The sequence below is a fragment of the Coregonus clupeaformis genome, chromosome 13 (genome assembly GCF_020615455.1).
Source record: "Coregonus clupeaformis isolate EN_2021a chromosome 13, ASM2061545v1, whole genome shotgun sequence".
NCBI classification, from domain to species: domain Eukaryota; kingdom Metazoa; phylum Chordata; class Actinopteri; order Salmoniformes; family Salmonidae; genus Coregonus; species Coregonus clupeaformis.
This window is the reverse complement of record NC_059204.1, coordinates 19,830,025-19,855,457: the sequence shown is the minus strand read 5'-3', so window position 1 is coordinate 19,855,457 and position 25,433 is coordinate 19,830,025. Positions and strand designations below refer to the sequence as shown.

Sequence of the window (25,433 nt, the reverse complement as noted above, 5' to 3'; positions counted from 1 at the left end):
CCCTCTTCCAGTTGCAGTATCTAGAGTAGGTGTCTTTCTCTTTGTGCCAAGTGGCGTGAGAAAAATGGACACATGCTTGGCACACATCGCCTACGTCTCTGGTGGACCTCAGGGACCCACAACCTCACTGGGATGCGTACAAACACATCTTTGTGTTTCCAGGCCGACATTGGTTCTCTACAGGGCTGTCTAAAGTGTCCATATTATATCTGTCAGAGATGGGACAGTTTCTGTCGGGATGTCAGAGGAAGTAAGAAGCCTGAGTTAATTTATTGGTTTGTACTTTAGCTATGGGTTCCATGGGGATGGAGCCAAGAATTACTGACAACATTTAATTGAGTTGGATGGGAAGTGAGAGGGGGGGTTGTATAACGCTGACTTATTGCCTCCATTCTTGGAATCCGAAAATCTCCCATTCAAAGGCACGCACGCACCTGCTTTAAGTGCCATCCAAAATATGATTTTAGTTTGTTTGTTTGAAAATGGCCCAGGGACTATGTGTGTGTGTGTGTGTGTGTGTGTGTGTGTGTGTGTGTGTGTGTGTGTGTGTGTGTGTGTGTGTGTGTGTGTGTGTGTGTGTGTGTGTGTGTGTGTGTGTGTGTGTGTGAGAAAACTCTGTGTCTGTGTCAGTTTTCAGTCATATCCACCCTTCTGCCTGGGGCGAGGTGAAGGCTGAGATTTTACGTGTACATCTATTCAGCTGTATGTGTATTTGTACTGTGTGTGTGTGTACGCTATGGACTGTATGTGTCTGCTCCAGTCTGTCATGTATGTGTGTGTGCATGCATGTGTATATGTGTGTGTGGCTTAGTGGGTAAGAGCGTTGTGCCAGTAACCGAAAGGTCGCTGGTTCTAATCCCCGAGCCGACTAGGTGAAAAATCTGTCGATGTGCCCTTGAGCAAGGCACTTAACCCTAATTGCTCCTGTAAGTTGCTCTGGATAAGAGCGTCTGCTAAATGACTAAAAATAAATAAAATAAATAATTTGGCTGGTACATTGGCCTCATAATGGCATCAGGAGTCAGACCTTGCCACCAGGCATCACAGGCGCACATGCTCCTGAATAGAAATGAGTTATACCATGTAATTTTAGTAATGTGAGTGGTGTTATTCTTGACGTCAGACAGCCAAAAACTGCTTTTTCAACAGGTCTCATGAGAATGTATTGTTTTGTAGTTACACAAAAGAAAATCTGCAATAATGATCTAATTGGCGTCAGTCATGGAGTGTGTCTGGACAATGTTATTGAGTTAAATATTATTGAGTAGCAGATCTACACTGAGTGTACAAAACATTAGGAACACCTTCCTAATATTGATTAGCTCCCCCCCTTGCCCTTAGAACAGCCTCAATTCGTCGGGGCATGGACTCTACAAGGTGTCGAAAGCATTCCACAGGGATACTGGCCAATGTTGTCTCCAATGCTTCCCACCGTTGTGTCAAGTTGGCTGGATGTTCTTTGCGTGGTGGACCATTCTTATTTAAAAAATGTACCCTTATTTTAACAGGTAGGTTCATTCTTCATACACACAGGAAACTGTTGAGTGTGAAAAACCTAGCAGCATTGTAGTTCTTGACACACTCAAACCGGTGCGCCTGGCATCTACTACCATACCCTGTTCAAAGGCACTTAAATATTTTGTCTTGCCCATTCACCCTCTGAATGGCACACATACACAATCCATGTCTCAAATGTCTCAAGGCTCGAAAATCCTTCTTTAACCTGTCTCCTCCCCTTCATCTACACTGGTGAAGTGGATTTAACAAGTGACATCAATAAGGGATCATAGCTTTCAACTGGATTCACCTGGTCAGTCTATGTCACGGAAAGAGCTAATGTTTTGTACACTCAGTGTATACCAGATAATCCGTCTTCAGCTCCAAACTTCATTAATATTGATGGATAGTTAACATCAGACAACCCTGCCTTTAATTGCATGTACAGATTACAGTATTTCAACCGGAAAACCCCACCGGACCCCTATTAAAATAAACCCAATTGCCTATGGAATAATACAACAACTTCATATCCACTCCTATCTTCATGAAACAATGAACAATGATAACCTTTTCATGAATGGGATTGATTGACTCTGGCTGAACTCTCTGACTGGCTCTTAAATGCAAAGTGTGTTCCTTTAAATATTCTAATCAATGTTTATGACCTCTAGTGGGAATCATGCAGTCAATTTGCCAACTTCAATACAGCTGGAAACACTCTCTGTTAATTCTTTCTGTCTTCTCTTCTTCCCTCACTCTCTTGCTTCTCTCATCCTTTCACTTCCTCCTGTGTGTTTCCTTAACCTCTACACCTCCTTCTCTCTCATCCCGCCGCTCTATTCCTCTTCCATCCCGTCTTCTCTCAGCCTCCTCTAGCTTCTCTCTCTCTCTCTCTCTCTCTCTCTCTCTCTCTCCCCCTCGCTCTCTCTCTCTCTCTCTCTCTCTCTCTCTCTCTCTCTCTCTCTCTCTCTCTCTCTCTCTCTCTCTCTCATCTCTCTCTGTCTCTCTCTCTCTCTCTCTCTCTCTCCTTCTCACTCTCTCTTTCCTCCTTTGGATTTCAAATAATGATGCTCTCTGCTGCAAAGAAAACTCCACCTACTCAGCGCTGCTAATGTAGTCACTGACAGTGCAAGCGTTCTACCTCCCTCGCTCTTTCCTGCTCTCTCTCTGTTGCGCTCTCTCCTGCTTCTCTCTCTCCTTCTCACAATCTCTCGCTCTCCCTCGTTCTCTCCTACTCCCCTCCTCTCACTCCCTCTCTCGCCTTTTCCCTGTTCTCTCTCGCACACACACTTTCTCTGACACACACACACAAACACACACTCTCTCTCTCATAGCTCCAGTCCCAAATAAATAAAGAGGCACAGAAGGATGTGGGGGAAAGAGAGAGGTTGCTTCTTTAGGAAGAACAATGTTGACGCTACCCAACCTTCTTAATCTCCTACCTGCTTTTGAAAACGTGTGAGGATTAAAGTCGCGTGGCGGTGTTCACACTGGGATTTCTACTTCACAAAAAGATGCTCAGTTCTCCCTCTCCTGCCCAAGCCACAGAAGAGAGGACTACTGCAGAGCACTTGTATCCTCCTGTTTCAGTTCTACCTGCCTAAGAGTCAGCCCTTCACAGCCACCGGAGGCAATGTCAGCCTTGCTGCTCTAGAGCCCCATGGAGCGCAGTCCGCCGCTGGATTCCACGCTTTTGTAGATATACATTCGAAGAAATTCCTTCTTAGAAGCCAAATCGAGAGAAAAGAAACTGGCTGCTCATCAGCTCTATGGTTTTCTGACTTGTCCAAGACTGTGATTTTTGGCGTCTGACTAAGAGGTAGGTTCTTGCTTTACTTTATCATGTGTTTTTTGGTTTGTTCGTTTGCTGTGCTGCTTACAGTCGAAATAACTGTTCTCTTCTTCAGGAAATTATCACACGCAGTGAAATTTTGCTCAAAGAGAGGGGTTTGCATAATGTTGTGCAGTTTAATGTATGGTTAGTCTTCAATTGTCCTATTTAAAAGACTTGTCAGAAATGTTTTCCCACTTACACTTGGACTACAATAAACCGTGGCTCTGTCTTCGGTACTGTTAGAGAGGATTATGCACAGCTTATTGACACAGATGAATGGTGACATAGATACATTCCCAAAAACGTCTAATTCTTCCACATGCAGGATGAGAACACATGCAGGATGAGAAGTCATTTTCAGTCAGGGAAGCTTTAAATCTGCTGCTTTATTGCAGTGAACATAAATAATACTTAAGCATTTAATCTCAGCACTCACATGGTACTTTTATCAAGTCAGGAGTCAAATTAAAATACTGTCAATCATTTGATAATGGATGCAGGTTACATGGTACTTGAGAAGAAGGGTGCTTACTCTAGGTGACTGAATAATTTCTTACAATGAGTATTTGGAGATTTGGGCTAGTATTTTTTGTCATTTTGTTGAATGTTTTCTCATTTGGACAATATGTGATAGTGTCTCCCCAGAAAGAGTCCTCTCTCTGTGCAAAAAGGAGATGGGTTACTTACTAGAATGAAATGGTCGGATGAAGAGAGGGGTGGATTAATCTTGGTTATGCCTTCTTCCGTTACTCTCTGATAGTGAGAGATTTCTCTGTACTTTAAGTGACACACATACACACATGAATGCAGATGCAGAAATGCAGGACACCCACCTGGCCTGATGCATATCCCACAGTTCTCTTCTGTATGGAGTTCACCCTGTGCCCAGAGGGGAGTCATGTGTGATCATATGCACCTATTCTGTGGCTTGCAACTGCCTGGTGTGTCTGGCCTCGGAGGGAGAGAATCTATCCCCAGAATAACAACATTTTACTGGGAATGAATGTGTAATGAGCACTTGGGGGGCAAGTTGGCAGCCTGCCCAGCCACTGAAAAGAAATCCCTCTACGCCTCTGGAGGAAATCAATTGACAGATAGACAGAATTAGCTGCTTTGCTCACCTGCTGAAGATAAGATTGCCGCTGTGCCTCCGTCTTTAGTATTGGCCTGATGGTAGAAAGATGCAGTAGAGGGAGCATTGCTGCTCACAGAAGCAGATCATTATTCATGTAAAATACTGACACAAAGTTTGATTTGGGAGGTTATAGAGCAGCAGGGGCTGCTCAGTGCAGGGCAGAGCTGAGGTTCCTACTGGATGATGATATTGTTAGGGTGAGTGTAGAAGATGCTGTGATTACAGAAATGGGGAAAGTGTTTGAGATGGAATATACACCTTTGACAATGCATACTGCATCAGGATAAGTGAGGTGTTTCGATTTAAACAGCTCCCTGTCTGTGACTGTTCAAACATAAGCACACGCACACACATGCACAAACACACACAAACAGAGTAAACACATTAGATTGAAAAGGACATCACCTGAAAGTCCTCCTACTTTATTAAATGCCAAGGACAGCAAAGGTACCCTTGCCTCTCACCATTCGGTACAGAATTGCCCCTCAAACAAATCAATCCTTTTACATATCTGACCTCACTACTCAGTGTTCTTGTTACATTCAGAACGTTCTGTGTGTGTCATAAAATGAGGAATATGATGTTGATGATATGAATAAAATGAACTTCCTATCCCTGGAAGAGACTGTGACTGAGCCAGCCTTTTGGAAACCTTTGGCTTCTTTTTTGGGTAATTTTTTTCTGTGTTTTTCTGTTATTGTCAGGCTTTTAGTAAAATTGAAAAGCTGTCTATTCAGACACATTTTGGGTAGGCCTACATTTTCTTTATTTTCTGTTATTGTGCTTTCTTACTGTAGTATTGAATCATGTTTGGAGCGTATGAGGCGTAGATATCTACTGTACTTTGAGGGCAGAGGAAACAGGAGGCTGACTTCGCCTTGACTAATGAACAGCCAACCAGACATCCTCTAATTGGTGGGACTCCACATGCATTTGTGTTTTAAAATGTACAACCGTAAAACCCAGTTAAATAATTAAAAAATATATAAAAAATATAACTATTATTCGCATTTATTTTGAAGTCCCGCAAGAACAAAATCCTAAGCTGGATGCAGAGCTCAGAGGAGGAATGTTCAAACTAAGCACCAAAAGGCAAGTCTCAAATAAATCTGAATACATACTTAATGGGGGTTTGCGAAACCATTATGAATAAAAAGAAGAGGAGTTGTCCTTTTTTGTTTTTTGAATGCTCACAGATGAAGCCGCTATCCTTGGATTTAGGAAAGAACATAGCAAACACACTCTGTCTGGTTCTCAAAGTACCTGTCTGCTTCAACTGTCTGTCTGAGGACAATCACAGAACCTGTCTTATGACAAAACAACCGTATCTCTCTCTACTGAATGATAGTTTGTTCCAGTGAAAACTAAGTAAGCACCTGTTAAGAATTAATGTTTTTAGCTTTGTATTTGTTTTTTATTCTCTTCCGATAGAAAAGGGTGCAAACTTTGTAGATGTGTAACTAGAACCCATATATAGCATGCATTGCATTCAGAAAGTATTCAGACCCCTTCCCTTTTTCCTCATTTTGTTACGTTACAGCCTTATTCTAAAATTGATTAAATTATTTTTTCCTCATCAATCTACACACAATACCCCATAATGACAAAGTGATCACAGGTTTTTAAGAAATTTTTGCAAATTTATATATAAAAAAAAGACAATTTGCTATGAGATTCAAAATTGAGCTCAGGTGCATCCTGTTTCCAATGATCATCCTTGAGATGTTTTTAGAGCTTGACTGGAGTCCACCTGTGGTAAGTTCAATTGATTGGGCATGATTTAGAAAGGCACACACCTGTCTATATAAGGACCCACAGTTGACAGTGCATGTCAGAGCAAAAACCAAGCCATGAGGTTGAAGGAATTGTCCGTAGAGCTCCGAGACAGGATTGTGTCGAGGCACAGATTTGGGGATGGGTACCAAAAAATGTCTCCAGCATTGAAGATCTCCAAGAACACAGTGGCCTCCATCATTCCTAAATGGAAGAAGTTTGGAACCACCAAAACTCTTCCTAGAGCTGGCCGCCTGGCCAAATTGAGCAATCGGGGTAGAAGGGCCTTGGTCAGGGAGGTGACCAATAACCAGATGGTCACTCTGACAGAGCTCCAGAGTTCCTCTGTAGAGATGGGAGAACCTTCCAGAAGGGCAACCATCTCTGCAGCACTCCACCAATCAGGCCTTTATGGTAGAGTGGTCAGACGGAAGTCACACCTCAGTAAAAGATGGTAGCCCACTTGGAGTTTGCCAAAAGGCACCTAAAGGACTCTCAAACCATGAGAAACAAGATTCTCTAGTCTGATGAAACCAAGATTGAACTCTTTGGCCTGAATGCCAAGCGTCACGTCTGGAGGAAACCTGGCACCGTCCCCACGGTGAAGCATGGTGGTGGCGGCATCATGCTGTGGGGATGTTCTTCAGCGGCAGGGACTGGGAGATTAGTCAGGATCGAGGGAAAGATGAACGGAGCAAAGTACAGAGAGATCCTTGATGAAACCCTGCTCCAGAGCACTCAGGACCTCAGACTGTGGCGAAGGTTCACCTTTCAACAGGACAACGACCCTAAGCACACAGCCAAGTCAACACAGGAGTGGCTTCGGGACAAGTCTCTGAATGTCTTTGAGTGGCCCAGCCAGAGCCCAGACTTGAACCCGATCGAACATCACTTGAGAGAACTGAAAATATATGTGCAGCGACGCTCCCCATCCAACCTGACAGAGCTCCCCAAATACATTTACATTTTAGTCATTTAGCAGACGCTCTTATCCAGAGCGACTTATAGTTAGTGAGTGCATACATTTTCCATACGGGACCCTGTGGGAATCCCATACCCACAACTACCACATACTACCAACTGAGCTACAGGTGTGCCAAGCTTGTAGCGTCATACCCCAAAAGACTAGAGGCTGTAATTGCTGCCAAAGGTGCTTCAACAAAGTGCAGAGTAAATGGTATGAATGCATATGTATACATTTGCAAACATTTATAAAAACCTGTTTTTGCTTTGTCATTATGGGGTATTGTGTGTAGATTGATGAGGGAAAAAACCTAATTTAATCAATTTTAGATTAAGGCTGTAACGTAACAAAATGTGGAAAAAGTCAAGGGGTATTTATTTCAAATTATTGACACCCTTGATAAAGATGAGCATAAATGACAGTATGCAATAAATAATTATTATACTGAGCTACAGTGGGGGAAAAAAGTATTTAGTCAGCCACCAATTGTGCAAGTTCTCCCACTTAAAAAGATTTTCATCATAGGTACACGTCAACTATAACAGACAAAATGAGAAAAAAAAACATTGTAGGATTTTTTATGAATTTATTTGCAAATTATGGTGGAAAATAAGTATTTGGCAATGACACAGGTCAAACGTTTTCTGTAAGTCTTCACAAGGTTTTCACACACTGTTGCTGGTATTTTGGCCCATTCCTCCATGCAGATCTCCTCTAGAGCAGTGATGTTTTGGGGCTGTCGCTGGGCAACACAGACTTTCAACTCCCTCCAAAGATTTTCTATGGGGTTGAGATCTGGAGACTGGCTAGGCCACTCCAGGACCTTGAAATGCTTCTTACGAAGTCACTCCTTCGTTGCCCGGGCGGTGTGTTTGGGATCATTGTCATGCTGAAAGACCCAGCCACATTTCATCTTCAATGCCCTTGCTGATGGAAGGAGGTTTTCACTCAAAATCTCACGATACATGGCCCCATTCATTCTTTCCTTTACACGGATCAGTCGTCCTGGTCCCTTTGCAGAAAAAACAGCCCCAAAGCATGATGTTTCCACCCCCCATGCTTCACAGTAGGTATGGTGTTCTTTGGATGCAACTCAGCATTCTTTGTCCTCCAAACACGACGAGTTGAGTTTTTACCAAAAAGTTCTATTTTGGTGTTATCTGACCATATGACATTCTCCCAATCCTCTTCTGGATCATCCAAATGCACTCTAGCAAACTTCAGACGGGCCTGGACATGTACTGGCTTAAGCAGGGGGACACATCTGGCACTGCAGGATTTGAGTCCCTGGTGGCGTAGTGTGTTACTGATGGTAGGCTTTGTTACTTTGGTCCCAGCTCTCTGCAGATCATTCACTAGGTCCCCCTGTGTGGTTCTGGGATTTTTGCTCACCGTTCTTGTGATCATTTTGACCCCACGGGGTGAGATCTTGCGTGGAGCCCCAGATCGAGGGAGATTATCAGTGGTCTTGTATGTCTTCCATTTCCTAATAATTGCTCCCACAGTTGATTTCTTCAAACCAAGTTGCTTACCTATTGCAGATTCAGTCTTCCCAGCCTGGTGCAGGTCTACAATGTTGTTTCTGGTGTCCTTTGACAGCTCTTTGGTCTTGGCCATAGTGGAGTTTGGAATGTGACTGTTTGAGGTTGTGTCTTTTATACTGATAACAAGTTCAAACAGGTACCATTAATACAGGTAACGAGTGGAGGACAGAGGAGCCTCTTAAAGAAGAAGTTACAGGTCTGTGAGAGCCAGAAATCTTGCTTGTTTGTAGGTGACCAAATACTTATTTTCCACCATAATTTGCAAATAAATTCATAAAAAATCCTACAATGTGATTTTCAGGAAAAAAAATACTCAATTTGTCTGTCATAGTTGACGTGTACCTATGATGAATATTACAGGCCTCTCTCATCTTTTTAAGTGGGAGAACTTGCACAATTGGTGGCTGACTAAATACTTTTTTTCCCCACTGTATATTGTATGCTAAAAAATTGGGAAATTATATTATTTTATACTAATACAATTGCTCAGAATAAAATAGATTTTGTTTAACAAGTAATATTTATTTTTCTCAAAAGGAAGGGGTCAATGTTATTGACACCACTGTTTTCAATACATTTCAATACCTCACCTTGCGAGGACAGCGGCATTGAGCGGGTCAGAAGTTTACATACACTCAATTAGTATTTGGTAACATTGCCTTTCAATTGTTTAACTTGGGTCAAACGTTTCGGGTATCCTTCCACAAGCTTCCCACAATAAGTTGGGTGAATCTTGGCCCATTCCTCCTGACAGAGCTGGTGTAACTGAGTCAGGTTTGTAGGCCTCCTTGCTCGCACACGCTTTTTCAGTTCTGCCCACACATTTTCTATAGGATTGAGGTCAGGGCTTTGTGATGGCCACTCCAATACCTTGACTTTGTTGTCCTTAAGCCATTTTGCCACAACTTTGGAAGCATGATTGGGGTCGTCATTTGCGACCAGCTTTAACTTCCTGACTGATGTCTTGAGATGTTGCTTCAATATATCCACATAATTTTCCTTCCTCATGATTCCATCTATTTTGTGAAGTGCATCATTCTCTGGAATTTTCTAAGCTGTTTAAATGCACAGTCAACTTAGTGTATGTAAACTTCTGACCCACTGGAATCAAATCAAATCAAATGTTATTTGTCACATACACATGTTTAGCAGATGTTATAGTGGGTGTAGCGAAATGCTTGTGCTTCTAGCTCCGACAGGGCAGTAATATCTAACAAGTAATATCCAACTATTTTACAACACATACCCAATACACAAAACTAGTAAGGAATGACATGTTGTTTCCTACCTTCACCACCTGGGGGCGGCACGTCAGGAAGTCCAGGACCCAGTTGCACAGGGCGGGGTTCAGACCCAGGGCCTCGAGCGTAATGATGAGCTTGGAGGTTACTATGGTGTTGAATGCTGAGCTGTAGTCAATGAACAACATTCTTACATAGGTATTTATCTTGTCCAGATGGGATGGGGCAGTGTGCAGTGTGATGGCGATTGCATCGTCTGTGGATCTATAATATATATAATATGCCATTTAGCAGACGCTTTTATCCAAAGCGACTTACAGTCATGCGTGCATACATTTTTTTGTTTGTGTGGTCCCGGGGATCGAACCCACTACCTTGGCGTTACAAGCGCCGTGCTCTACCAGCTGAGCTACAGAGGACCACGATCTATTGGGGCGGTAAGCAAATTGAAGTGGGTCTAGGGTGACAGGTAAGGTAGAGGTGAAATGATCCTTGACTAGTCTCTCAAAGCGCTTCATGATGACAGAGGTGAGTGCTACGGGGTACAAGAACAATGGTGGCCATCTTGAAGCATGTGGGAATAGCAGACTGGGAAAGGGAGAGATTGAATATGTCCGTAAACACACCAGCCAGCTGCTCTGAGGACACGGCTAGGGATGCCGTCTGGGCCGGCAGCCTTACGGGGGTTAACATGCTTAAATGTCTTAATCACGTCGGCCATGGAGAAGGAGAGCCCACAGTCCTTGGTAGTGGGCCTCGTCGGTGGCACTGTGTTATCCTCAAAGTGGGCAAAGAAGTTGTTTAGCTTGTCTGGAAGCGAGACGTCGGTGTCGGCGATGTGGCTGGTTTTCCTTTTGTAGTCCGTGATTGTCTGTAGACCCTGCCACATACGTCTCGTGTCTGAGCCGTTGATTTGCGACTCCACTTTGTCTCTATACTGATGTTTTGCCAGTTTAATTGCCTTGCGGAGTGAGTAGCTGCGCTGTTTGTATACTGCCATATTCCCAGTCACCTTGCCATGGTTAAATGCGATGGTTTGCGCTTTCAGTTTTGCGCGAATGCTGTCATCTATCCACGGTTTCTAGTTAGGGTAGGTGATACAGTGAATTAGAAGTGAAATAATCTGTCTGTAAACAATTGTTGAAAAAATTACTTGTGTCATGCACAAAGTAGATGTCCTAACCGACTTGCAAAAACAATAGTTTGTTAACAAGAAATTTGTGGAGTGGTTGAAAAACGAGTTTTAATGAGTCCAACCTAAGTGTATGTAAACTTCCGACTTCAACTGTATGTTTTGGAGGATAAGAACAGGTCTTCTAAGGCAACTTCCATAACAGCTTTTCTGCATCAAACACTTGATGCTCCTTTCAAATATTTATCAGCTAGATCCCCTTATCCAACACAAAAACAATGTTAACATCACTAGGTACTGCTATTGTGTGTGCGTGTGCGTGTGTGTGAGTGTGTGTTTGTGTGTGTGTGCACGCTTGTCTGTCTGTGTGTCTGTAGTGGTGTACTCGCAGTGTTGTGTGTGTGTATTTTTGCACGCGTGCATGTTTGCTTCAACAAATGTACACCTGCATTATTAATTCATGAGTCAAAGTCTATGGCAACAAGACGTTTGACAACCTGCTGACAATGTTCACATCGTGCGTGTGTTGCTATTGAGATGAATGTCGTGTTGCATTGTGTTTGTGTGTTTAAGGCACTGAAACTGTGCCGTTAGCAATTTCAATCATTCCCAGTTATACAATCTGTCTTCAAATTCCTATAAAGCTAGCTAAGGTTTTCAGACATTCTTCTAATGTGGCTTCGTTTACACAGGCAGCTCAATTCTGATATTTTTTTCACTAATTGGTCTTTTGACCAATCAGATCAGCTCTGAATAAGATCTGACGTGATTGGTCAAAAGACCAATAGGTGGAAGAAATATTATAATTTGGCTGCCTATGTAAACGCAGCTTATGTGAAATACTGCATTCGGTCCCAATTAACAGCACAGATTTTAAAAGCTGAAAAGCCCAAAACGGATCAAACACTAGCAGGGTCTATGCGTATAACTGTGTATATACAGTTTATTTAAACTGTACAAACATGATATTACCATGTTATTACTATATAAGGCATATAAGGCATATTTATTGTAAATCAGGACCGTGCGTTATTTTGTTGACCCATATGATCGTTGAATGGTGTATATAAGAATGCACATTGGAAGAATCATTCTGATGGTTTATTGATTAAAGTAAATCAAGGCATGAGTCACCTTCGATCTGGCCATTGGCTTGGCAGATAGATTGTAATATGATTATAGACCTATGAAACAAGGCATTGAAAAATCACCACTTTGCTGACTGGTTTGACTGGTTGTTTAGGCACATCATTCACTGTGGTAGTTATTGACAAGTAGAGGCAACACAATTGCTGAGCACCATCAATTGGATCTAGTTCTATTCTGGAAGTGATTGCGTTTTAAATTGAGTTTCACTCTCTGCTCTCACACCTATTGGGGTAGGCATATTTCTTCAGGCATTGAGGAGTATAGCTACCATGTTTTATGTAATGTGAATGGCACCTGTCAGGTTTAGCTATTGTACCTGCACTTTGTGGCTGGTCCTCTGTAGCTCAGCTGGTAGAGCACGGCGCTTGTAACGCCAAGGTAGTGGGTTCGATCCCCGGGACCACCCATACACAAAAAAAATGTATGCACGCATGACTGTAAGTCGCTTTGGATAAAAGCGTCTGCTAAATGGCTTATTATTATATTATTATTTATGTGGATTAAAAAAATCTGAATCGTTACTCTAGGTTTAAGATTTCTGGCAGAACAATCAACTTGGTCATGTGGGTGTATGCCAGTGACGTGCAGGCAGGGTAGGCAATGCTTAGAATAATGGCTCCAACGGAGATGGCTGCTGTTTTACAGGCTCCTAACCAATTGTGCTATTGTGTGTGTTTTTTCGCGTTATTTGTAACTTATTTTGTACATAATGTTTCTGCACTGTCTCTTATGACCGAAAAGAGCTTCTGGATATCAGGACACCGATTACTCACCTCATACTGAACAAAATAGACTAACTAAGATCACTGATATCCTACCAACGGGACATTAAAAACTGTAATATCTTATGTTTCACCGAGTCGTGGCTGAACGACGACATAGTTAACATACAGCTGGCGGGATATACGCTGCATCGGCAAGATAGAACAGCTGCCTCTGGTAAGACAAGGGGTGACGGTCTGTGTATATTTAGAAACAACAGCTGGTGCACAAAATCTACTATTAAGGAAGTCTCAAGGTTTTGCTCGCCTGAGGTAGAGTATCTCATGATAAGCTGTAGACCATACCATTTACCAAGAGAGTTTTCATCTATATTTTTCTTAGCTGTCTATTTACCACCACAAAACGATGCTGGCACTAAGACTGCACTCAATGAGCTGTATAAGGCCATAAGCAAACAGGAAAACGCTCATCCAGAGGCAGCGCTCCTAATGGCTGGGGACTTTAATGCAGGGAAACTTACATCCGTTTTACCTAATTTCTACCAGCATGTTAAATGTGCAACCAGAGGAAAAAAACCTCTAGACCACCTTTACTCCACACACAGATGCGTACAAAGCTCTCCCTCACCCTCCATTTGGCAAATCTGACCATAACTCTATCCTCCTGATTCCTGCTTTCAAGCAAAAACTAAAGCAGGACACACCAGTGACAAGTGATAAAGAAGTGGTCAGATGATGCAGATGCTAAGCTACAGGACTGTTTTGCTAGCACAGATTGGAATATGTTCCAGGATTCTTCCGATGGCATTGAGGAGTACACCACATCAGTCACTGGCTTCATCAATAAGTGCATCGATGACGTCGTCCCCACAGTGACTGTACATACCCCAACCAGAAGCCATGGATTACAGGCAACATCCGCACTGAGCTAAAGGGTAGAGCTGCCGCTTTCAAGGAGCAGGACTCTAACCCGGATGCTTATAAGAAATCCCGCTATGCCCTCCGACGAACCATCAAACAGGCAAAGCGTCAATACAGGACTAAGATTGAATCATACTACACCGGCTCCGACGCTCGTCGGATGTGGCAGGGCTCGCAAACTATTACAGACTACAAAGGGAAGCACAGCCGCGAGCTGCCCAGTGACACGAGCCTACCAGACGAGCTAAATTACTTCTATGCATGCTTTGAGGCAAGCAACACTGAAGCATGCATGAGAGCATCAGCTGTTCCTGACAACTGTGTGATCACGCTCTCCGTAGCTGATGTGAGTAAGACCTTCAAACAGGTCAACATTCACAATTACCAGGACGTGTACTCCGAGCATGCCCTGACCAACTGGCAAGTGTCTTCACTGACATTTTCAACCTGTCCCTGAATGAGTCTGTAATACCAAAATGTTTTAAGCAGACCACCATAGTCCCTGTGCCCAAGAATACTAAGGTAACCTGCCTAAATGACTACCGACCCGTAGCACTCACGTCTGTAGCCATGAAGTGCTTTGAAAGAATGGTCATGGCTCACATCAACATCATTATCCCAGAAACCCTAGACCCACTCCAATTTGCATACCGCCCCAACAGATCCACAGATGATGCAATCTCTATTGCACTCCACACTGCCCTTTCCCACCTGGACAAAAGGAACCCCTACGTGAGAATGCTATTCATTGACTACAGCTCAGCGTTCAACACCATAGTGCCCTCAAAGCTCATCACTAAGCTAAGGACCCTGGGACTAAACACCTCCCTCTGCAACTGGATCCTGGACTTCCTGACGGGCCGCCCCCAGGTGGTAAGGGTAGGTAACAGCACATCTGCCACGCTGATCCTCAACACGGGGGCCCCTCAGGGGTGCGTGCTCAGTCCCCTCCTGTACTCCCTGTTCACCCATGACTGCATGGCCAGGCACGACTCCAACACCATCAATTAAGTTTGTATGTGAGAATTGCCAGAACAATCTGACATACAAAAACTATGTTTTGCTTCTGCTGACGGAATCGCCTTATCGCTTGCTGGCTATATTGATATTTACATTTGATGAAAGATTTGTGTAAATTGCGGTTAATAGCCTATGTCACTCTGGTTGTTGGAGCTGTTGTATGGTGAACTTAGGCTTCATCAAGGTTAATTTTTTTGTAAATCTGGCTTTGATAATAGCCAGTGCTTACCCAGCCACCGACCTTACCGCACGTCACTGGTGTATGTGCAGGCATCTGTGGGTGTGTGCGCATACATGTGTGTGTGTATGTATGTGTCTATGTGTGCACACGTGTGTGTGTATCTGTGTGTACGTTCATGCTTAGTGTACACTTGGTACCATTTACAGGGATGAGGAAACCAGACACGAGGGCCCTTTGAGTTGTGGAGAAAATTAAATGAGTCAGGAAGCAAATTCATAAATTATTTGATTTCCATCTCCAGACGCGAGCCACTGAATTCTCTGGTATGACAAACTCAGCACAAGTGCCTCGGGCACGCAATTAAGTGCACAATAATGCAGCATATAATTTTAATGCAGATTCTCCCAGCAAGGGGACTGGAACAGCGGTTGCGTTGGCAGCATTGGCAGCCTCTGGGTAATATTTGTTTTCTGAATTTAGATGCTACTTTTTAACATGGCTGACTATTCCAACATTAACATACTGTATTCTGTAAGTAGGCTACATTTGCAAGCTCAAGTGTATATGTTGTTGTATACCGGAGGGCAGAAAGAACTCAAGATATGTAAAGTGAGACTAATGCTGTCAGGCTTCATAGATAATATTGACTTTATGAGCGATGGCCATATTTACCTGTTGAATGGATGGCTGCTTTGAATAATGAGCTTCTGAGATGTCATTTTCTTAACTCATGGTTTTCCTTGGACTAAATTAAAATATCTAGGAATGGAAGGATGAGAAATTGATAATTATTGAAAACGTCGACAAATCCCTGTGGGCATATTGCAGGCTTTATGGGAACATTTGTCAACTCAAGTTATTTTTTTCTCTCTACCCAAGGCCTTTTATCTCAGTTTCACTCATGTATTCTATGTATATGCACACCTCTTTCTCATTCACAGCATAAGTTCAAGTTTATTGTCACATGCACAAGTACAGTGAAATGCTTAACTTGTATGCTCTACCAACAGTGCAGTGATCAATATCAAAAAAGTATAACTAATAAAGAAAATATGTATATATAATAAAGAAAACACAAGAAATAAGAAATAAGAGAAGAAGCTATATACAGGGTCAGTGTCAATACCACATTTACAATGTGCATGGACACTGGAGCAGTTTGAGGTAGATACTGTATGTACATGTAGGTGGGGATTAGGAGAAAGGGACTGGTAGCAGGACAAATCATAATAGTAAACAGTATGGCAGCATGGTGAGTGGGTGTGTGCGTGGTGGTGGTGACTGTGTGTAAGTGTGTAAGTGTGAGAGTGTTAGTTTAAGTGTGTGAGTGTGTGTGTGTGCAAGAGTGTCATTGTAGGTGTGATAGGCGGATATACAGTGCCTTCAGAAAGTATTCATACCCCTTGACTTATTCCACATTTTGTTGTGTTATAGCCTGAATTCAAAATGGATTAAATCATTTTTTTTCTCTCAACCATTTACACGCAATACCCCATAATGATAAAGAAAAAACATTTTTTTAGAAATGTTTGCACATTTATTGAAAATGAAATACAGAAATATCTCATTCACATAAGTATTCACACCCCTGAGTCAATACATGTTAGAATCACCTTTGACAGCGATTACAGCTGTGAGTCTTCGTGGGTAAGTCTCTAAGACCTTTGACCACCTGGATTGTACAAAATTAGCAATTTTCAAGTCTTGTCAAAAATGTAACTAGGCCACTCAGGAACATTCAATGTCGTCTTTGTAAGCAACACCAGTGTATATTTGGCCTTGTGTTTAAGGTTTTTGTCCTGCTAAAAGGTGAATTTGTCTCCTGGTGTCTGTTGCAAATCCAATGACAAGCATACCCGTAACATGATGCAGCCAGCACCATGCTTGAAAATATGAAGAGTGGTACTCAGTGATGTGTTGTGTTCGATTTGCCCCAAATTTAACGCTTTGTATTCAGGACATAAAGTACATTTCTTTGCCACATTTCTTGCAGTTTTACTTTAGTGCCTTGTTGCAAACAGGATGCATGCTTTGGAATATTTTTATTCTGTACAGGCTTCCTTCTTTTCACTCTGTCAATTAGGTTAGTATTCTGGAGTAACTACAATGTTGTTGATCCATCCTCAGTTTTCTCCTATCACAGCCATTAAACTTTGTAACTGTTTTAAAGTCACCATTGACCACAAGGTGAAATCCCTGAGCGGTTTCCTTCCTCTCTAGCAACTGAGTTAGGAAGGAAGCCTGTATCATTGTAATGACTGGGTGTAATGACACACCATCCAAATTCTGTTGGAGGGATGCGACACCATTCTTCCACGAGAAATTCCATCATTTGGTGTTTTGTTGATGGTGGTGGAAAACGCTGTCTCAGGCGCCGCTTCAGAATCTCCCATAAGTGTTCAATTGGGTTAAGATCTGGTGACTGAGATGGCCATGGCATATGGTTTACAACATTTTCATGTTCATCAAACCATTCAGTGACCACTCGTGCCCTGTGGATGGGGGCATTGTCATGATAGCTAAAATAATGGCCAACATAAAAATATTGACCAGATACTCTAATGGCTGCTCTAACAATGAAAATAAATGTATTCAAAAATAGAATGCAGTCGGGAGGACGCAAGATCAGCTGGGACCATTCTAGCCAATGAGAGAGCAGATACGCTCTCATTTTTCATACCGGCCCTCCTGTAGCTCAGTTGGTAGAGCATGGTGCTTGCAACGCCAGGGTTGTGGGTTCGATTCCCACGGGGGGCCAGTATGAAAAATGTATGCACTCACTAACTGTAAGTCGCTCTGGATAAGAGTGTCTGCTAAATGACTAAAATGTAAATACGCATGTGAACAAACTGCACAATGGTTTACACTAGTTACCAAAGTCAAAATGGTCTATATTGAAAGAATTTGGTTTTAAATTAAGGTTAGGTTTCGGCATAAGGTTAACAGTGTGGTTAAGCTTAGGTTTAAAATCACTTTTTAAGAAGATACATTGTAGAAATAGGTGGGGTTTATGTCTTTGTGGCTGTGGTAACTAGTGACGCCCAAGCACAACTCCGATATAGTGTTTTTTCTCAAAGTTGCCGGGGTGTCACGTGTCCTACTTATATCAGTACACTCGTAACAACCTAATCATTACGAAACTTATATTCGATCAAATAAGCCATTTGATTTTTTGTTAACCAAATTCGACACTCTCTCATTGACCTCCATATAGATTATAAACTCCTTGCTTGGTTAAAAAACAACACCACCTGCTGGAGAACACAGATTTTGGGCCCAGTTAACCCTCTCATGTTGCCTCTTCCTGTTTGTTTTTATACATGATCCTAAGCATGATGGGATGCAGTTACCTGTATGATCTTCTGCACTTTGTTTGACTTTCTGTACACCTTTCACATGGCAACGTCATGCCAGAGACTGTGCTGGTTTGTGTTGGTTTCAGCTGTCCTTTGAAAAGCATGAGCTGGCACACACCCCAAAAAGTTAGTAGAGGTGCTGACTAAAGGCGAGTAAACTGTAGGCTATAAAATAATAATAAAGAGTGTTGCACACTCTATATATAACCTCCCAATAATTTATTGGGTAAACCAATGTGTCCTTTGGCCACAGTTTTAGACTTAACTCTCAATATCTCTCTCTCTCCCTCCCTCCCTCTCTCTCCCTCTATTCCTCTGCCTCTAGCCCCTGGGGCTCCAGTTAGCTCTGCAAACTGTCACTTGAAAGTAGCTCTGGCACTGACAAATTGATTTCTCTCCATCAAAAGTGTACAGTGAGGGAAAAAAGTATTTGATCCCCTGCTGATTTTGTACGCTTGCCCACTGACAAAGAAATGATCAGTCTATAATTTCAATGGTAGGTTTATTTGAACAGTGAGAGACAGAATTACAACAACAAAATCCAGAAAAACGCATGTCAAAATTTTTAGAAATTGAAATAAGTATTTGACTCCTCTGCAAAACATGACTTAGTACTTGGTGGCAAAACCCTTGTTGGCAATCACAGAGGTCAGACGTTTCTTGTAGTTGGCCACCAGGTTTGCATACATCTCAGGAGGGATTTTGTCCCACTCCTCTTTGCAGATCTTCTCCAAGTCATTAAGTTTTCAAGGCTGACGTTTGGCAACTCAAACCTTCAGCTCCCTCCACAGATTTTCTATGGGATTACGGTCTGGAGACTGGCTAGGCCACTCCAGGACCTTAATGTGCTTCTTCTTGAGCCACTCCTTTGTTGCCTTGGCCGTGTGTTTTGGGTCATTGTCATGCTGGAATACCCATCCACGACCCATTTTCAATTCCCTGGCTGAGGGAAGGAGGTTCTCACCCAAGATTTGACGGTACATGGCCCCGTCCATCGTCCCTTTAATGCGGTGAAGTTGTCCTGTCCCCTTAGCAGACAAACACCCCCAAAGCATAATGTTTCCACCTCCATGTTTGACGGTGGGGATGGTGTTCTTGGGGTCATAGGCAGCATTCCTCCTCCTCCAAACACGGCGAGTTGAGTTGATGCCAAAGAGCTCCATTTTGGTCTCATCTGACCACAACACTTTCACCCAGTTCTCCTCTGAATCATTCAGATGTTCATTGGCAAACTTCAGACGGGCCTGTATATGTGCTTTCTTGAGCAGGGCGCTGCAGGATTTCAGTCCTTCACGGCGTAGTGTGTTACCAATTGTTTTCTTGGTGACTATGGTCCCAGCTGCCTTGAGTTCATTGACAAGATCCTCCCGTGTAGTTCTGGGCTGATTCCTCACCGTTCTCATGATCATTGCAACTCCACGAGGTGAGATCTTGCATGGAGCCCCAGGCCGAGGGAGATTGACAGTTCTTTTATGTTTCTTCCATTTGCGAATAATCGCACCAACTGTTGTCACCTTCTCACCAAGCTGCTTGCCGATGGTCTTGTAGCCCATTCCAGCCTTGTGTAGGTCTACAATCTTGTCCCTGACATGCTTGGAGAGCTCTTTGGTCTTGGCCATGGTGGAGAGTTTGGAATCGGATTGATTGATTGCTTCTGTGGACAGGTGTCTTTTATACAGGTAACAAACTGAGATTAGGAGCACTCCCTTTAAGAGTGTGCTCCTAATCTCAGCTCGTTACCTGTATAAAAGACACCTGGGAGCCAGAAATCTTTCTGATTGAGAGGGGGTCAAATACTTATTTCCCTCATTAAAATGCAAATCAATTTATAACATTTTTGACATGCGTTTTTCTGGATTTCTTTGTTGTTATTCTGTCTCTCACTGTTCAAATAAACCTACCATTAAAATTACAGACTGATCATTTCTTTGTCAGTGGGCAAACGTACAAAATCAGCAGGGGATCAAATGCTTTTTTCCCTCACTGTACGTCTCTGCAGATCTATAAATACACACTGCCCAATATGGAGTTCCATTTTGATGGGCAATGGTGGCAAAATTGATTGCTAATATGTTTTGAATGCAGTCCGATTCTTTACGGGGTGAGTCTATTTACCCGTTATAATAGCACTCAATCAAAAGTCAAGCCACGGTTGATCTGGCATCAGCATTATGCCATTATTATTAAACCTATACAGCACTAAGGTCTAATATGCTGAAACAGACATATCGGAAATATGAAGCTAACAATTGGTATTAAACAAATGCAAGGTTAAGCTATAGCTTTTAGTGTGTGTTTAGAGAGAGTTTGTTTGGCTAATATCTTCTCAAATAATGTTTTTCCAGATCCATCCACTGACATCTTGTCATGTATAGTAGTCCTCACATGGGATTCATGTGTATACAATCCCCCCCTTCCATTTCAAACACACACAGAATAAGAGCATGAACAGTGGTGGACTTACAATTAGGCAGAAGAGGCAATTGCCTCAGGCCTCACATCATCAGGGGCTTGGTAAACTGGGGCATAAATTAAAATATATATATATATATATATTAGTAATAAATAATAATGCAATAATTTCTCCACTCGAGGCCCCCCCCATTCTCTGCTCGAGGCACAGCTCAGCTCACCATTCTCTTCCTGTCTTGCTTCAGCAGGTTGGTTCAGCAGCAGCAAAATCTGTGGATAGCTTCAAAGATGCAAAGGAAATATATTAATATAATCCAAGTTTTTCTCACAGTAGTAGAAATAAGTGTAATTAATCACCCTGACAGAGTTCCCGTGCATTGTTTCACGCTATATGATTGCAAACGTGACTTTCATTGAAAGTAACGCTGCAGCAATGAAGTGCTTTCAGAGAGGGCAGAGAAAATAAAAACAAAGAAAGAAGATTTAACAGAAAGATTACTTAAGTTAACACATTTCTTTAGTAATAAGACTGGTGTCACTGATATAACTGCCATCATCGTCGAGGCAAAGGACACGACGACGACAAGCCCAGAGATAGACCCAGGCCTAGCTCTTTAACAACCACTAGCATTAGCCTAGCTATCACTTCAACCAGTAGCATTACTGCCTCTGCTGCTGTGGGTGGCTCATCATCATCAGTACCAGCTAGCACTAGCAGCAGCGCCGTGGTCACTGATGTCAAACCAGAGTGAGACCTCGGAGAGGATTATGCCCTCACACTGCCTTCCTAGAGTTCAGCTACTCCACTGACCTGCTGCCTCTGCTCACTGACTAGGGTGAGTACACACTCATCCCAACTCATCCCGTCTTTGAATGGTTGTCTCCCTCCTCCACTCATCCTCTACCCTTCTCTTCTCAACCTTAAGGACCAATAAAACTCAAAACTTTAGTATATACACACACACACACACACACACACACACACACACACACCATAAAACCATCAGTTGTGTCCCAGCAGCCCTTGGGGTTTCTCAGACTAATGGAATCTGGTCTCCACACACACTGGCACATTAACAGTTACACAGACACATTCATTTAGAGACAACTCTTAAGTCCTGCAGGAGGGTGTGTGTGTGTGTGTGTGTGTGTGTGTGTGTGTGTGTGTGTGTGTGTGTGTGTGTGTGTGTGTGTGTGTGTGTGTGTGTGTGTGTGTGTGTGTGTGTGTGTGTGTGTGTGTGTGTGTGTGTGCGTGTGTGTGTGTGTTTGGGTAGGGTCTGACAACAAAGAGACAGGTGCTATTACCCTATGGGCAGCACATCAGCAGGTGGAATGTGACCTATGATAATTGTTTGGATGACGATTGGTCAACATTTGGCCAAAACCGTCTGCTATTGTGGTCTATACTTACAATTGTACCACACTGTTCTATTCCTCCCTTCAGAGGATCATGTTGACAGGATAATATTGACAGGCATGTGCGAGTTGCATTAATCTTAACGTGATAGAACATTTTGGGATCTTGATAACCAGATTCATTAACATATCTTTCCACGTAAGACATCTGTTGTTTGCCTTCTCTTGGTGAGACCACTTTTAGCTGTAGTTGTATGAAGCTTTTGATTGGCCACCAGCCTGTGTTTTGTCAAACCTTACAAATTCCTCGGGCTCTGGTGCCTTTTCACAAAATCTCCAGGGAGAGGGAGCTGGACAAAAATCCCATCTTAAAGGAATTGTTATGTCTATGGCCTTCAGGAAACAGTTAGACTATTACAAAATGACAGAGCATTAAGAACAGAGTTGGCTGCCAACCACCATAATGAACTCCTATGATTGTGTGTGTGTGTGTGTGTGTGTGTGTATGTGTGTGTTTGTGTGTGTGTGTGTGTGTGTGTGCATGCGTGTGTGTGGAGGTATTATATTGTATAGTAAAATCATTATTCTGTGTATAGGACCTTTGTCTGCATGTAATGCCTCTAATACTTACCTCGTTGCGTAATTTCTTGACCAACAATCACTTAGGAATTCAGTTATTAATTATTAAGTTTTGTTGGCATGAATAAAACACCATGGTTCAAGCTCTCTAACCCCCTGATTTTCTTATCTTCTGGCCCTTGCCCATGGCGTTGCACATGGCACATGTAAATTGCTTCCATTGCTTCTGTTGACCTGTGTGAGTGTCTTTACACCACCTCTCCCCTAAAAAAGGAAGACCATTTGGGCTCCAATTAGAGAGGAGCTTGGCGGCTCCATGGGAGGAAAGATTAGGGAGAATAAGAGCTTTTCACAGTGTTATGATTTAGGACGGGCAACACACTATACCAGGATTCTACACTCCATCCCCCAGGTGGCAGCACCAACCATGTCCAAGTGCTGTGCTGCCAGGAAGCCTTGATAAGTATATCTGGTTCAGCCAATTAAGATGATCATCAGTCAGTGTCCCAAGTTGCCACCAGGCTGCTGGTTTGTTTGGTGGCCATGAGGCCTTTCACTTTGGTTTTTAATCTTTGGTTTAATCATGCCTGTTTGTAGTTTTCATTTTGGTATATATTTGTTTTTGTTACCATTTGAACATAATAATCCGCTTGGGCTCGCCGACCCAAGGGAGTCAAGACAGAGCTGGCGCTGGACCTAAGGTAAGGTTGCTGCCCAGAAAACAGGGGACGTCCTGAGGACATTTGGCGACTTTCCCATTAGGTCCCCTTGAGGGTTTCGGCTCAATGTTATCCCACTGACTATCTGAGAACGTTCTAAGAACGTTGCGTGAATGTCCAAAGGGAATGTTCTCTAGAGGACCTTTGTCTAGTTCCCATTACATTCCCAGGACGTTACTGAGGACCATGTAAGGACCTTTTTAGGATGTTTTCAAGACTTTCATTTTACTAGTCCTTGGGACGTCACGTGATGGTCCCAAGGGAATGTTCTCTGGGGGACATTTTTATAGTTCCCGATTTGTCCCTGGGAATTTTTTTGGATGTTCTTGGGACAAAACCTCCAGGGGACCATGACACAACGTCCCAAGAACTGAAAGTTTTGTTTATACTTTTTCATAATGACAAGGACAAGTTTGATGTCGGAGAACAACAATAGAATGTTCATGATTTAATGCGTGCCAAAGCCTGTTAGATGAAAGGGGACATACTGAGGGGTTGGCAGAAATAAAAGTACAGGCTTTGTTGCCGGCAATACCTTTCAGATATAAAGAAAGAAAAGTCTGCAGAAAGTTAGCATCACGCTAAAGTTGCCGGCAACATGTCTTGGTTTGAAAGGTGTATGTGAGTCTGTGGTTATGGTTCGTACTGTCATCGTAGAGGTCAGACTGCTCAAATGTAGGACAAATACAAAGATCAATCTCAATAAAAATATAATAATAAAAAACTAAAAATCACCCTGATTAACTCTTTAGTATTATCCCAGTTTACCTATTTGCTTATGGTCTTGCCTACACTTAGCGAACAGTTTTTTAAATTATATGAGAAAAAAAGATTCAATTTTATTTGGAACAGCAAGCCAGACAAAATTAAATGGGCCTATTTATATAATGAATATGAATTCGGAGGACAGAAATTATTAAATATTAAAGCATTAGACCTATCACTAAAAGCTTCAGTCATACAAAAGTTATATTTATATCCGAACTGGTTCTCTTGAAAATTAGTAAGATTGTAGTCCCCTGTAGCTCAGTTGGTAGAGCATGGCACTTGCAACGCCAGGGTTGTGGGTTAGTTTCCCACGGGGGGCCAGTATGAAAATGTATGCACTCACTAACTGTAAGTCGCTCTGGATAAGAGCGTCTGCTAAATGACTAAAATGTAAATGAAATTGTCTCACCCAATGTTCAAGAATGGCCTTTTCCCCTTTATTCAGATTACAACCTCTCACTTTCAGTTATTTGAAAAGGAAATAATCTCCCAAATATCACTATTTCTAAAACAAGCCATAGAAAGTTGGTTGCAATTTCAATTTAATCCTCCAGAAACGACAGAACAAATAATGTAACAAATATTGTGGTTAAACTCAAATATACTAATTGATAAAAAAAAAACATTATTTTTTGAAAAAATGTTTAAAAAGGTATAATCTTTGTAAATGATAACATAGGTAGGACTGGTGGAGTTATGCAGCAAACGAAAACATATGGAAATGTCTGCTCTACCCAAAATTACAACCACATACAGTGGGGGAAAAAAATATTTAGTCAGCCACCAATTGTGCAAGTTCTCCCACTTAAAAAGATGAGAGAGGCCTGTAATTTTCATCATAGGTACACGTCAACTATGACAGACAAATTGAGAGAAAAAATTCCAGAAAATCACATTGTAGGATTTTTAATGAATTTATTTGCAAATTATGGTGGAAAATAAGTATTTGGTCACCTACAAACAAGCAAGATTTCTGGCTCTCACAGACCTGTAACTTCTTCTTTAAGAGGCTCCTCTGTCCTCCACTCGTTACCTGTATTAATGGCACCTGTTTGAACTTGTTATCAGTATAAAAGACACCTGTCCACAACCTCAAACAGTCACACTCCAAACTCCACTATGGCCAA

General features: G+C 42.4%; 1 protein-coding gene across 1 annotated transcript in view; it reads left to right on the top strand.

Moving 5' to 3' along the window:
* The first annotated feature begins 2,863 nt into the window (after positions 1 to 2,863).
* Positions 2,864 to 25,433, top strand: part of LOC121579416 (delta-sarcoglycan) — a 286,780-nt gene continuing 264,210 nt past the window's right edge. Inside the window, exon 1 of the mRNA XM_041893999.2 lies at positions 2,864 to 3,319. The gene's annotated coding sequence lies outside the window, so the exon portion shown is untranslated. The remainder of the gene's footprint in view (positions 3,320 to 25,433) is intronic.